The sequence below is a fragment of the Ovis canadensis genome, chromosome 22 (genome assembly GCF_042477335.2).
Source record: "Ovis canadensis isolate MfBH-ARS-UI-01 breed Bighorn chromosome 22, ARS-UI_OviCan_v2, whole genome shotgun sequence".
Taxonomy (NCBI): Eukaryota; Metazoa; Chordata; class Mammalia; order Artiodactyla; family Bovidae; genus Ovis; species Ovis canadensis.
In genome coordinates this window covers 26,937,576-26,950,407 of record NC_091266.1, presented here as the reverse complement: position 1 = coordinate 26,950,407, position 12,832 = coordinate 26,937,576, and the positions used below count along the sequence as shown (strand labels likewise).

General features: G+C 40.7%; 1 pseudogene; it reads right to left on the bottom strand.

The window, feature by feature from the left end:
• Nucleotides 1-12,115: 12,115 nt before the first annotated feature.
• Nucleotides 12,116-12,605, bottom strand: LOC138427893 (large ribosomal subunit protein eL21-like; annotated as a pseudogene).
• Between the last annotated feature and the right edge of the window lie 227 nt (nt 12,606-12,832).

Genomic DNA, 12,832 nt, shown 5'->3' with positions numbered 1-12,832 from the left:
TGGCATCACTGACTCAATGGACATGAGTCTGAGTGAACTCCGGGAGTTGGTGATGGACAGGGAGGCTTGCTGCAATTCACGGGGTCGCGAAGAGTCAGACACGACTGAGCGACTGAACTGAACTGAACTGCCTTACTACTCTGAGGTTGGAAGTAAAGTGAGACATTTTAGTACAACGAATATGAAAGCTTAGTCACATGGTGGTGATGGGGCTGGTGGTAACATTAGTCAATATTCATGAAGCCCTACCAAGGGACAGGTGGTGTGCTTGAAAGGTAAAGTTATTATCAAAATACTTTGGTAGGGACTTCCCTGGTAGTCCAGTGGTTAAGCCACTGTGATCCCACTGTAGGGGCCACAGGTTCAATCATTGGTCAGGGAAATAAGATCCTACATGTTGCGCCAGTGTGGCCAAAACACACAGACACGTGCACACTTTGGTGATTATGTGCTTCTTTAGTAACACATTAAATAACAAGATCAATCTAATGACAGGCGTCATAATTAGCATAATTTCAAACTAGCGAGAAGCACAGATAATATTCTGAGAAACCTGCAACAACTGTGAGATATAAATCTATGATTTCTGTTGCTGACGAAGTCACAGGTTCTGCGCATATTACTGGGGTCTGTTGCCACATTCATAACTATAGGAATTGCTAAATTTCAGACAGATGTTTATAAAATGAAGACACGGGTTTCTATTTCTATCCAGGTTTAGAGAGCACCTGAATTCTCTCCACGCATCTCTTGTCTGTGGACCCCCTGGCCTAGATACACTTTATACCAAGCTTTCCCTTTCTCTTAGGAGAAGCTCTTTAAAATAATCTGTTCTCTTAACAACTTCAAGAGTACTGCAGAATCACTGGCAGTCAGGTCATTTTCCTGTCACCTGAAGAGCAACGTTATGTGCTAGAGGCACCGGGCAGGAGACGTCCCCTCCTACACAGAGGAGGAGTGAGAGCCGCCCCCATGCGCACTCAGCTGTCCTATGCCATAGTGTGTCCTGGGAGGTGCTAGTCCAGTGAAACGCTCCACGCTGTGGTCAAGTGAGTTTAGGAAATGCAGCCTCAGCTCTCTCCCTTTTAGAAATTCACACTGCATATGAGCAGAGCAAAGGCTCCACAGTGCACTATAAAGTGGTTTACCTAAAGTCCCCATGACCTGACCATGGAACTTCCCTCCTTCTTTTATTCCATGGCTGAACTAAAGCTGTACAAGACACACCTTGGGAAACCCTAAATTGTGTCATATTAAAAGCACCACAAAAGAACTGCAAAAGCAATGAAAATAAACTGGCTTCAAATTAAACCCACGGTTTTATCCTAGAACAAATCCAGAACTAGCTCCAGGTGTGAGAGAGAAGCAGTGTGCCTGGGTAGTTTCTGTCGTGTGTAGTAACAGTGAACACAGTTTAATGAAAACCATACTTCTTTCTGTTTGCCATTAAGGAGTTCTAGGGTCAAGATCTACCTAGTGGGTAAGTGTGTGTGTGTGGTAGATCACTGCAGTCATGTCTTATTCTTTGGGACCCTATGGACTATAGCCCACCAGGCTCCTCTGTCCATGGGATTTCCCAGGCAAGAGTACTGGAGTGGGTTGCTGTGCCTTCCTCCAGGGGATCTTCGCAACCCAGGGATCAAACCCTCATCTCTATGTCTCCTGCATTGGCAGACAGGTTCTTTACCATTAGTACCACCTGGGAAGCCCCAGTGAGTAAATATCCATCTCATAATCCCTGCTCGACTGCGATAATCACAGGAGTTTTCAATACAACTTTAGTGATCTGGGTTTTTTTTTTTAATTAATTAATTTTTTATTGAAGGATAATTGCTTTACAGAATTTTGCTGTTTTCTGTCAAACCTCAACATGAATCGCCATAGGTATATATTATCTCCTCCCTTTTGAACCTCCCTCCCATCTCCCTCCCCATCCCACCCCTCTAGGTTGATACAGAGCCCCTGTTTGAGTTTTCTGAACCATATGGCAAATTCCTGATGGCTATCTATTTTACATATGGCAATGTAAGTTTCTACATTACTCTTTCCATACATCTCACCCTCTCCTCCCCTCTCCCTATGTCCCTAAGTCTATTCTCTATGTCTGTTTCTCCATTGTGCCCTGTAAATAAATTCTTCAGTACCATTTTTCTAGATTCCATATATATGTATTAGAATACAATATTTATCTTTATGACTCACTTCACTCTGTAGGTTCTAGGTTCATTTACCTCATTAGAAATGACTCAAAGGCATTCCTTTCGATGGCTGAGTAATATTCCATTGTGTATATGTACCGCAACTTCTTTATCTGTTTATCTGTCGATGGACACCTAGATTGCTTCCGTGCTCTATTACTGTAAATAGCGCTGCAATGAACAATGGGATACATGTGTCTCTTTCAATTTTGGTTTCCTTAGGGTACTTGCCTAGGAGTGGGATTGTTGGGTCATGACCGGCACACTAAGCACAAGCGACTGCGGCCGGCTCACTAAGCACCGGGAGAGGAGCTACCTCATGTCCAAGGTCAGGGGCAGAAGCCGGGAGGACCCCATGGCGGAAGGGCGGTGGCAAATAGGAGTTACTCCACGTCCAAGGTCAGGGGCAGCGGCCTAGTGAGCAAGGCTGCGACGGCGCAGGAATGGCCGAGAGGAGCTACCCCGCTTCCAAGGTCAGGGGTGACCACGGCAGAGAGGAGCTACCCCCATCCGAGGCCAAGGGCAGTGACTGGGAGGAGCAACCCCACGTCCAAGGAGCGGTGGCTGCGCAAGTGCAGGAGGGCCTAGAGGAGCCATCCCATGTTGAAGGTCAGGAAGGGTGGCGGTGAGGAGATACCTCTCATCCAAGGTAAGGAGCAGCGGCTGCGCTTGGCTGGAGCAGCCGTGAAGAGATACCACATACCCGAGGTAAGAGAAACCCGAGTAATATGGTAGGTGTTGCCAGAGGGCATCAGAGGGCAGACACACTGAAACCATACTCACAGAAAACTAGTCAATCTAATCACACTAGGACCACAGCCTTGTCTAACTCAATGAAACTAAGCCATGCCCGCGGGGCAACCCAAGACAGGTGGGTCATGGTGGAGAGGTCTGACAGAATGTGGTCCACTGGAGAAGGGAATGGCAAGCCACTTCAATATTCTTGCCTTGAGAACCCCATGAACAGTATGAAAAGGCAAAATGATAGGATACTGAAACAGGAACTCCCCAAGTCAGTAAGTGCCCAGTATGCTACTGGAGATCAGTGGAGAAATAACTCTAGAAAGAATGAAGGGATGGAGTCAAAGCAAAAACAATACCCAGCTGTGGATGTGACTGGTGATAGAAGCAAGGTCCAATGCCGTAAAGAGCAATATTGCATAGGAACCTGGAATGTCAGGTCCATGAATCAAGGCAAATTGGAAGTGGTCAAACAGGAGATGGCAATAGTGCACGTCGACACTCTAGGAATCAGCAGACTAAAATGGACTGGAATGGGTGAATTTAACTCAGATGACCATTATATCTACTACTGCAAGCAAGAATCCCTCAGAAGAAATGGAGTAGCCATCATGGCCAACAAAAGAGTCCAAAATGCAGTACTTGGATGCAATCTCAAAAATGACAGAATGATCTCTGTTCATTTCCAAGGCAAACCATTCAGTATAATGGTAATCCAAGTCCATGCCCTAACCAGTAACGCTGAAGAAGCTGAAGTTGAACAGTTTTATGAAGACTTACAAGACCTTTTAGAACTAACACATCCAAAAGATGTCCTTTTCATTATAGGGGACTGGAATGCAAAAGTAGGAAGTCAAGAAACACCTGGAGTAACAGGCAAATTTGGCCTTGGATGCGGAATGAAGCAGGGCAAAGACTAATAGAGTTTTGCCAAGAAAATGCACTGGTCATAGCAAACACCCTCTTCCAACACAAGAGAAGACTCCACACGTGGACATCACCGGATGATCAACACCGAAATCAGACTGATTATATTCTTTGCAGCCAAAGATGGAGAAGCTCTATACAGTCAACAAAAACAAGACCAGGAGATGACTGTGGCTCAGATCATGAACTCCTTATTACCAAATTCAGAATTAAATTGAAGAAAGTAGGGGAAACTACTAGACCATTCAGGTATGACCTAAATCAAATCCCTTATGATTATACAGTGGAAGTGAGAAATAGATTTAAGGGACTAGATCTGATAGATAGGGTGCCTGATGAACTATGGAATGAGGTTTGTGACATTGTACAGGAGACAGGGATCAAGACCATCTATATGGAAAAGAAATGCAAAAAAGCAAAATGGCTGTCTGGGGAGGCCTTACAAATAGCTGTGAAAAGAGGAGAAATGAAATGCAAAGGAAAAAAGGAAAGATATAAGCATCTAAATGCAGAGTTCCAAAGAATAGCAAGAAGAGATAAGAAAGCCTTCTTCAGCGATCAATGCAAAGAAATAGAGGAAAACAACAGAATGGGAAAGACTAGAGATCTCTTCAAGAAAATTAGAGATACCAAGGGAACATTCCATGCAAAGATGGGCTCAATAAAGGACAGAAATGGTATGGACCTAACAGAAGCAGAAGATATTAAGAAGAGGTGGCAAGAATACACAGAAGAACTATACAAAAAAAGATCTTCACGACCCAGATAATCACAATGGTGTGATCACTCATCTAAAGCCAGACATCCTAGAATATGAAGTCAAGTGGGCCTTGGAAAGAAAGCATCACTAAGAACAAAGCTAGTGGAGGTGATGGAATTCCAGTGGAGCTGTTTCAAATCCTGAAAGATGATGCTGTGAAAGTGCTGCACTCAATATGACAGCAAATTTGCTGGAAAACTCAGCAGTGGCCACAGGACTGGAAAAGGTCAGTTTTCATTCCAATCCCAAAGAAAGGCAATGCAAAAGAATGCTCAAACTACCGCACAATTGCACTCATCTCACATGCTAGTAAAGTAATGGTCAAAATTCTCCAAGCCAGGCTTCAGCAATACATGAACAGTGAACTTCCTGATGTTCAAGCTGGTTTTAGAAAAGGCAGAGGAACCAGAGATCAAATTGCCAACATCTACTGAATCATCAAGAAAGCAAGAGAGTTCCAGAAAAAAAACATCTATTTCTGCTTTATTGACTATGCCAAAGCCTTTGACTGTGTGGATCACAATAAACTGTGGAAAATTCTGAGAAAGATGGGAATACCAGACCACCTGAACTGCCTCTTGAGAAATCTGTATGCATGTCAGGAAGCAACAGTTAGAACTGGACATGGAACAACACACTGGTTCCAAATAGGAAAAGGAGTACATCAAGGCTGTATATTGTCATCCTGCTTATTTAACTTCTATGCAGAGTACATTATGAGAAACGCTGGACTGGAAGAAACACAAGCTGGAATCAAGATTGCCAGGAGAAATATCAATAACCTCAGATATGCAGATGACACCACCCTTATGGCAGAAAGTGACGAGGAACTAAAAAGCCTCTTGAGGAAAGTGAAAGAGGAGAGTGAAAAAGTTGGCTTAAAGCTCAACATTCAGAACACTAAGATCATGGCATCAGGTCCCATCACTTCATGGGAAATAGATGGGGAAACAGTGGAAACAGTGTCAGATTTTATTTTGGGGGGGCTCCGAAATCACTGCAGATGGTGACTGCAGCCATGAAACTTAAAAGACACTTACTCCTTGGAAGAAAAGTTATGACCAACCTAGATAGCATATTCAAAAGCAGAGACATTACTTTGCCGACTAAGGTCCATCTAGTCAAGGCTATGGTTTTTCCAGTGGTCATGTATGGATGTGAGAGTTGGAATGTGAAGAAGACTGAGTGCTGAAGAATTGATGCTTTTGAACTGTGGTGTTGGAGAAGACTCTTGAGAGTCCCTTGGACTGCAAGGAGATCCAACCAGTCCATTCTGAAGGAGATCAACCCTGGCATTTCTTTGGAAGGAATGATGCTAAAGCTGAAACTCCAATACTTTGGCCACCTCATGCAATGAGCTGACTCATTGGAAAAGACTCTGATGCCGGGAGGGATTGGGGGCAGGAGGAGAAGGGGATGACAGAGGATGAGATGGGTGGATGGCATCACTGACTCGATGGACGTGAATCTGAGTGAATTCTGGGAGTTTGTTATGGACAGGGAGGCCTGGCGTGCTGCAATTCATGGGGTCGCAAAGAGTTGGACATAACTGAGCGACTGAACTGAACTGAACTGATAGTGGTTTTACTCCTAGTTTTTGTTTTTTTTTAAGGAATCTCCATACTGTCTTCCATAGTGGCTGTATCAATTTACATTCCCACCAACAGTACAAGAGCATTCCCTTTTCTCTATACCTCTCCAGCATTTATTGTTTGTAGACTTTTTGATGATGGCCATTTTGACTGGTGTGGGGTAATATCTCATTGTAGCTTTGATTTGCATTTCTCTAATAATGAGTGATGTTGAGCATCTTTTCATGTGTTTGTTAGCCATTTATGTGTCTTCTTTGGATAAATGTCTGTTTAGGTCTTTTTCCCACTTTTTGCTTGCATTGTTTGTTTTTCTGGTATTGAGTTGTTTATGAGCTGCTTGCATATTTGGAAATTAATCCTTTGGCAGTTGTTTCATTTGCTATTATTTTCTCCCACTCTGAGGGTTGTGTTTTCACCTTGCTTATAGTTTCCTTTGCTGTGCAAAAGCTTTTAAGTTTAATCAAGTACCACTTGTTTACTTTTGTTTTTATTTCCGTCACTCTAGGAGGTGGGTCATAGAGAACCTTGCTCTGATTTATGTCATCAAGTGTTCTGCCTATGTTTTCCTCCAAGAGTTTTATAGTTTCTGGTCTTACATTTAGGTCTTTAATCCACTTTGAGTTTATTTTTGTGTATGGTGTTAGGAAGTGTTCTAATTTCATTCTTTTACATGGAGCTGTCCAGTTTTCCCAGCACTGCTTATTGAAGAGGTTGTCTTTGCCCCATTGTATATTCTTCCTGCCTTTGTCAAAAAACAAGGTGTCCAAAGGTGCAGGTGTTTATTTCTGGGCTTTCTATCTTGTTCCATTGGTCTATATTTCTGTTTATGTGCCAGTATCATACTCTATTGATGACTGTGGCTTTGTAGTACAATCTGAAGTCAGGAAGGTTGATTCCTCCAGTTCCATTCTTCTTTCTCAAGACTGCTTTGGCTATATAGGGTCCTTTGTGTTTTCATATGAATTGTGAAATTTTTTTGTTCTAGTTCTGTTAAAAATGCCATTGATAATTTGATAGGGATAGCACTGAATCTGTAGGTTGCATTTGGTAGTATGTCATTTTCACAATATTGATTCTTCCTACCCAGGAACATGGAATCTCTCTCCATCTGTTTATGTCATCTTTGATTTTTTCAATAGCACCTTATAATTTTCTGTGTACAGTTATTTTGTCTACTTAGATAAGTTTATTCCTAGATATTTAATTCTTTTTGTTACAATGGTGAATGGGATTGATTCCTTAATTTCTCTTTCTGATTTTTCATTGTTAGTATATAGAAATGCAAGTGATTTCTGTGTATTGATTTTGTATCCTGCAACTTTGCTAAATTTGCTGATTAGCTCCAGTAATTTTCTGATACTATCATTAGGGTTTTCTATGTATAGTATCATGTCATCCGCAGACAATGAGAGCTTTACTTCTTCTCTCCCAATCTGGATTCCTTTTATTTCTTTTTCTTCTTTGGAAGTAGCTAGAACTTTCAGAACTATGTTGAATAATAGTGGTGAAAGTGGATATCTTTGTCTTCTTCCTAATCTTAGGGGGAATGCTTTCAGTTTTTCTCCATTGTGAATAATGTTTGCTGCAGGCTTATCATCAGTTCAGTTCAGGCGCTCAGTTGTGTCCGACTCTTTGCAACCCCATGGACTGCAGCATGCCAGGCTTCTCTATCCATCACCAATTCCTGGAGTTTACCAAAACTCATGTCATTGAGTCAGTGATGCCATCCAACCATCTCAGCCTCTGTCATCCCCTTCTCCTCCCGTCTTCAATCCTTCCCAGCATCAGGGTGTTTTCAACTGAATCAGTTCTTCACATCAGGTGGCCAAAGTACTGGAGTTTCAGCTTTAGCATCAGTCCTTCCAATGAACATTCAGGACTGATTTCCTTTAAGATGGGCTGGTTGTATCTCCTAGCAATCCAAGGGACTCTCGAGAGTCTTCTCCAACACCACAGTTCAAAAGCATCAATTCTTTGGCTCTCAGCTTTCTTTATAGTCCGACTCTCACATTCATACATGACTACTGGGAAAAACATAGCTTTGACTAGATGGACCTTTGTTGGCAAAGTAATGTCTCTACTTTTTAATGTGCTAAGTTGGTCATAACTTTTCTTCCAAGGAGTAAGCGTCTTTTAATTTTATGGCCGCAGTCACCATCTGCAGTGATTTTGAAGCCCAGAAAAATAAAGTCTGACACTGTTTCCACTGTTTCCCCATCTATTTCCCATGAAGTGAGGGGACCGGATGCCATGATCTTCGTTTTCTGAATGTTGAGTTTTAAGCCAACTTTTTCGCTCTCCTCTTTCACTTTCCTCAAGAGGCTTTTTAGCTCCTCTTCACTTTCTGCCATAATAGTGGTGTCATCTGCATATCTGAGGTTATTGATATTTCTCCTGGCAATCTTGATTCTAGCTTGTGCTTCATCCAGTCCAGCATTTCTCATGATGTACTCTGCATATAAGTTAAATAAGCAGGGTGACAATATACAGCCTTGACATACTCCTTTCCTGATTTGGAACCAGTGTGTTGTTCCATGTCCAGTTCTAACTGTTGCTTCTTGACCTGCATACAGATTTCTCAGGAGGCAGATAAGGTGCTCTGGTATTATCTCTTTAAGAATTTTCCACAGTTTGTTGTGATCCACACAGTCAAAGGCTTTAGCATAGACAATGAAGCAGATGTTTTTCTGAAATTTTCTTGCTTTTTCAATGATCCAATGGATGTTGGCAATTTGATCTCTGGTTCCTCTGCCTTTTTAAAATCCAGCTTGAAAATCTGATTCTTGGTTCATGTACTGTTGAAGCCTCACTTGCAGAATTTTGAGCATTACTTTGCTAGCATGTGAAATAAGTGCAATTGTGCAGTAGTTTGAGCATTCTTCCGCATTGCCTTTCTTTGGGATTAGAATGAAAACTGATTTTCCTGTCCTGTGGCCACCCCTGAGTTTTCCAAATTTGCTGGCATATTGAGTGCAGCAATTTCACAGCATCATCTTTCAGGACTTGAAACAGCTCCACTGGAATTCCATCACCTCCACTAGCTTTGTTCATAGTGATACTCCCTAAGGCCCACTTGACTTTGCATTCCAGGGTGTCTGGCTCTAGGTGAGTGATCACACCATTGTGATTATCTCCATTGTGAAGATCTTTTTTGTGTAGTTCTTCTGTGTATTCTTGCCACCTCTTCTTAATATCTTCTGCTTCTGTTAGGTCACTACCATTTCTGTCCTTTATTGTGCCCATCTTTGCATGAAATGTTCCCTTGATATCTCTAATTTTCTTGAAAAGATCTCTAGTCTTTCCCATTTCATTGTTTTCCTCTATTTCATTGTATTAATCAGTGAGGAAGGCTTTCTTATCTCTCCTTGCTGTTCTTTGGAACTCTGCTTTCAAATGGGTATATCTTTCCTTTTCTCCTTTGCCGTTTGCTTCTCTTCTTTTCATAGATATTTGAAAGGCCTCCTCAGACAACCATTTTGCCTTTTTGCATTTGTTTTTTCTTATCATATATGGCCTTTACTATGTTGAGGTAAGTTCCTTATAGGCCTACTTTTTAAAGAGTTTTAATCATAAATCGTGCTGAATTTTGTCAAAGGCTTTTTCTGCTTCTATTGAGATTATCATGTGGTTTTTAATCTTCCAGTTTGTTAATATGGTGTATCACATTGATTGTGCATGTTGAAGAATCCTTGCATTCCTGGAATAAACCCAACTTTATCGTAGTGTATGAGCTTTTTGATGTGTTGCTGAATTCTGTTAGCTAAAATTTTGTTGAGGATTTTTATATCTATGTTTGTCAGTGATATTGGCCTGTAGTTTTCTTTTTGTGTGTTGTCTTTGTCTGATATTGGTATCAGGGTGATGGTGGCCTCGCAGAATGAGTTTGGAAGTGTTCCTTCCTCTGCAATTTTTTGAAAGAGTTTTAGAATAGGCATTCGCCCCTCTCTAAATGTTTGATAGAATTCTCCTGTGAAGCCATCTGGTCCTTGGGTTTTGTTTTTTGGGAGATTTTTGACCACAGGTTCAATTTCAGTGCTTGTAATTGGGTTGTTTATAAATTCTATTTCTTCCTGGTTCAGTCTTGAAAGATTGAACTTTTCTAAGAATCTGTCCACTTCTTCCAGGTTATCCATTTTATTGCCATATAGTTGTCCATAATAGTCTCTTATCATCCTTGGTATTTCTGCATTGTCTGTTGTAACCTCTCCTTTTTCATTTCTAATTTTGTTGATTTAATTCTTTTTTTTTTTTCTTGATGAGTCTGGCTAAAGGTTTGTCAATTTTGTTTGTCTTCTCAAAGAATCAGCTTTTAGTTTTATTAATCTTTACTATTGTTTTGTTTCATTTATTTCTGCTCAGATCTTTATGATTTCTTTCCTTCTACTAATTTTTTTGGGGGGGGTTGTTCTTCTTTTTACAGTTGTTTTAGGTGTAAGGTTAGGTGGGCTATTCAATGTTTTTCTTGTTTCTTGAAGTAGGATTGTATTGCTATAAACTTCCCTCTTAGAACTGCTTTTGCTGCATCCCATAGGTTTTGAGTTGTCATGTTTTCATTGTCATTTGTTTCTAGAAATTTTTTGATCTCTTCAGTAAGCTGTTGGTTGTTTAGAAATGTATTGTTTACTCTCCGTGTGTTTGTGTTTCTTACAGTTTATTTTCTTGTAACTGATATCTAGTCTCATAGCTTTGCTGTCAGAGAAGATACTTGATATGATTTTAATTTTCTTAATTTACTGAGGTTTGATTTGTGACCCAAGATGTGGTCTATCCTGGAGAATGTTCCATGTGCGCTTGAGAAGAAGGTGTATTGTTCTGCATTTGGATGGAATGTCCTGAGGATATCAATGAGGTCCATCTCATCTAATGTCTCATTTAAGACTTGTGTTTGCTTGCTAATTTTCTGCTTTGATGATCTGTCCATTGGTGTGAGTGGGGTGTTAAAGTCTCCTACTGTTGCTGTATTACTGTCAATTTCTCCTTTTATGCCTGTTAGTGTTTGCCATGTATTGAGGTGCTCCTACATTGGGTGCATAGATATTTACAATTGTTATGTCTTCCTCTTGGACTGATCCTTGATCATTACATAGTGTCCTTCCTTATCTCTTGTAATCTTTATTTTAAGGTCTGTTTTGTCTGATATGAGGATTGCTACTCCAGCTTTCTTTTGCTTCCCATTTGCATGAAATACATTTTTCCATCCTCTCACTTTCAGTTTATATGTGTCTTTAGGTCTGAAGTGGGTTTCTTGTAGACAACATATATATGGGTCTTGTTTTTGTATCCATTCAGCCAGTCTGTGACTTTTGGTTGGGGCCTTTAATCCACTTACATTTAAAGTAATTATTGATATATGTTCCTATTGCCATTTTCTTAATTGTTTGGGGTTGATTTTGTAGATCTTTTTCTCTTTTGTATTTTTTGACTATATAAGTCCCTTTAACATTTGTTGTAAAGCTGGTTTGGTGGCACTGTATTCTCTTAACTTTTGCTTGTATGAAAAGCTTTTTATCTCTCCGTCAATTTTGAATGAGATCATTGCTGGGTACAGTAATCTTGGTTGTAGATGTTTCCCTTTCAGTACTTTAAGTATATCCTTCCATTCCCTTCTGGCCGGCAGAGTTTCTGCTGAAACATCAGCTATTAAACGTATGGGGTTTCCCTGTATGTTACTTATTGCTTTTCCCTTGCTGCCTTTTTTTTTTTTTTTTTGCAATTTATTTTTTTTATTTTGGCAATATCTGGCAATTTATTAACCAGTGGAACATACTGAACAACAAACTATCTTACATCTTTCAGGAAGAAGAAACACTAGATTTGAAAACACATCACCCACTGAATTTGAACACAACACCTCTACTCAACTAACAGAAACATTTGTACAGTCCAGGTCTTTATTTTTACACCCAACAGGCCATACATTCATAGGGAATAGGCTCCAACAGTTTAGGTTCCTTTCCATTGGTCCTCATGAAGTGTGCTTCTCTGGGTGGAGCAGGCTGGTGCTTGAACTGAACCCAAATCCCTTTCTCTTTGGCTTTCTTCTTTTTCTGATCATTTTCCTTCACATGTTTCAGGAGTCTATCTAGGCTCTTAGAGTGCTTAATATGTTCAATAGGCACATTAATTCTCTTGGCAAGAATCTTGCCCTTGTTTGTTTACAATGATGCCAGCAGCATGCTGGGTAACATTGTAGACTCTCCCAGTTTTGCCATGGCAACGTTTGTGGGGCATTCCTTTTTGAACAGTACCCATGCCCTTGATATCTGCAATATCACCCTTCTTGTAGACTTGCATGAATACAGCCAAAGGAACAACTCCATGTTTTCTGAAAGGCCTAGAGAGCATGCAGCGGGTGCCCCTGCTCTTTCCCTCTGTGTTGGTCATTTTGGCAAATTACTGGAAGATGATGGTTCCAGCCGACAGGCTCCCTTGCTGCTTTTAATACTCCTTCCTTGTGTTTAGTCTTTGTTAGTTTGATTAATATATGTCTTGGTGTGTTTCTCCTTGGGTTATCCTGTATGGAACTCTTTGCACCTCTTGGACTTGACTATCTCCTTTTCCATGTTGGGGAAATTTTCAACTATAATCTCTTCCAAAATTTTCTCATACCCTTC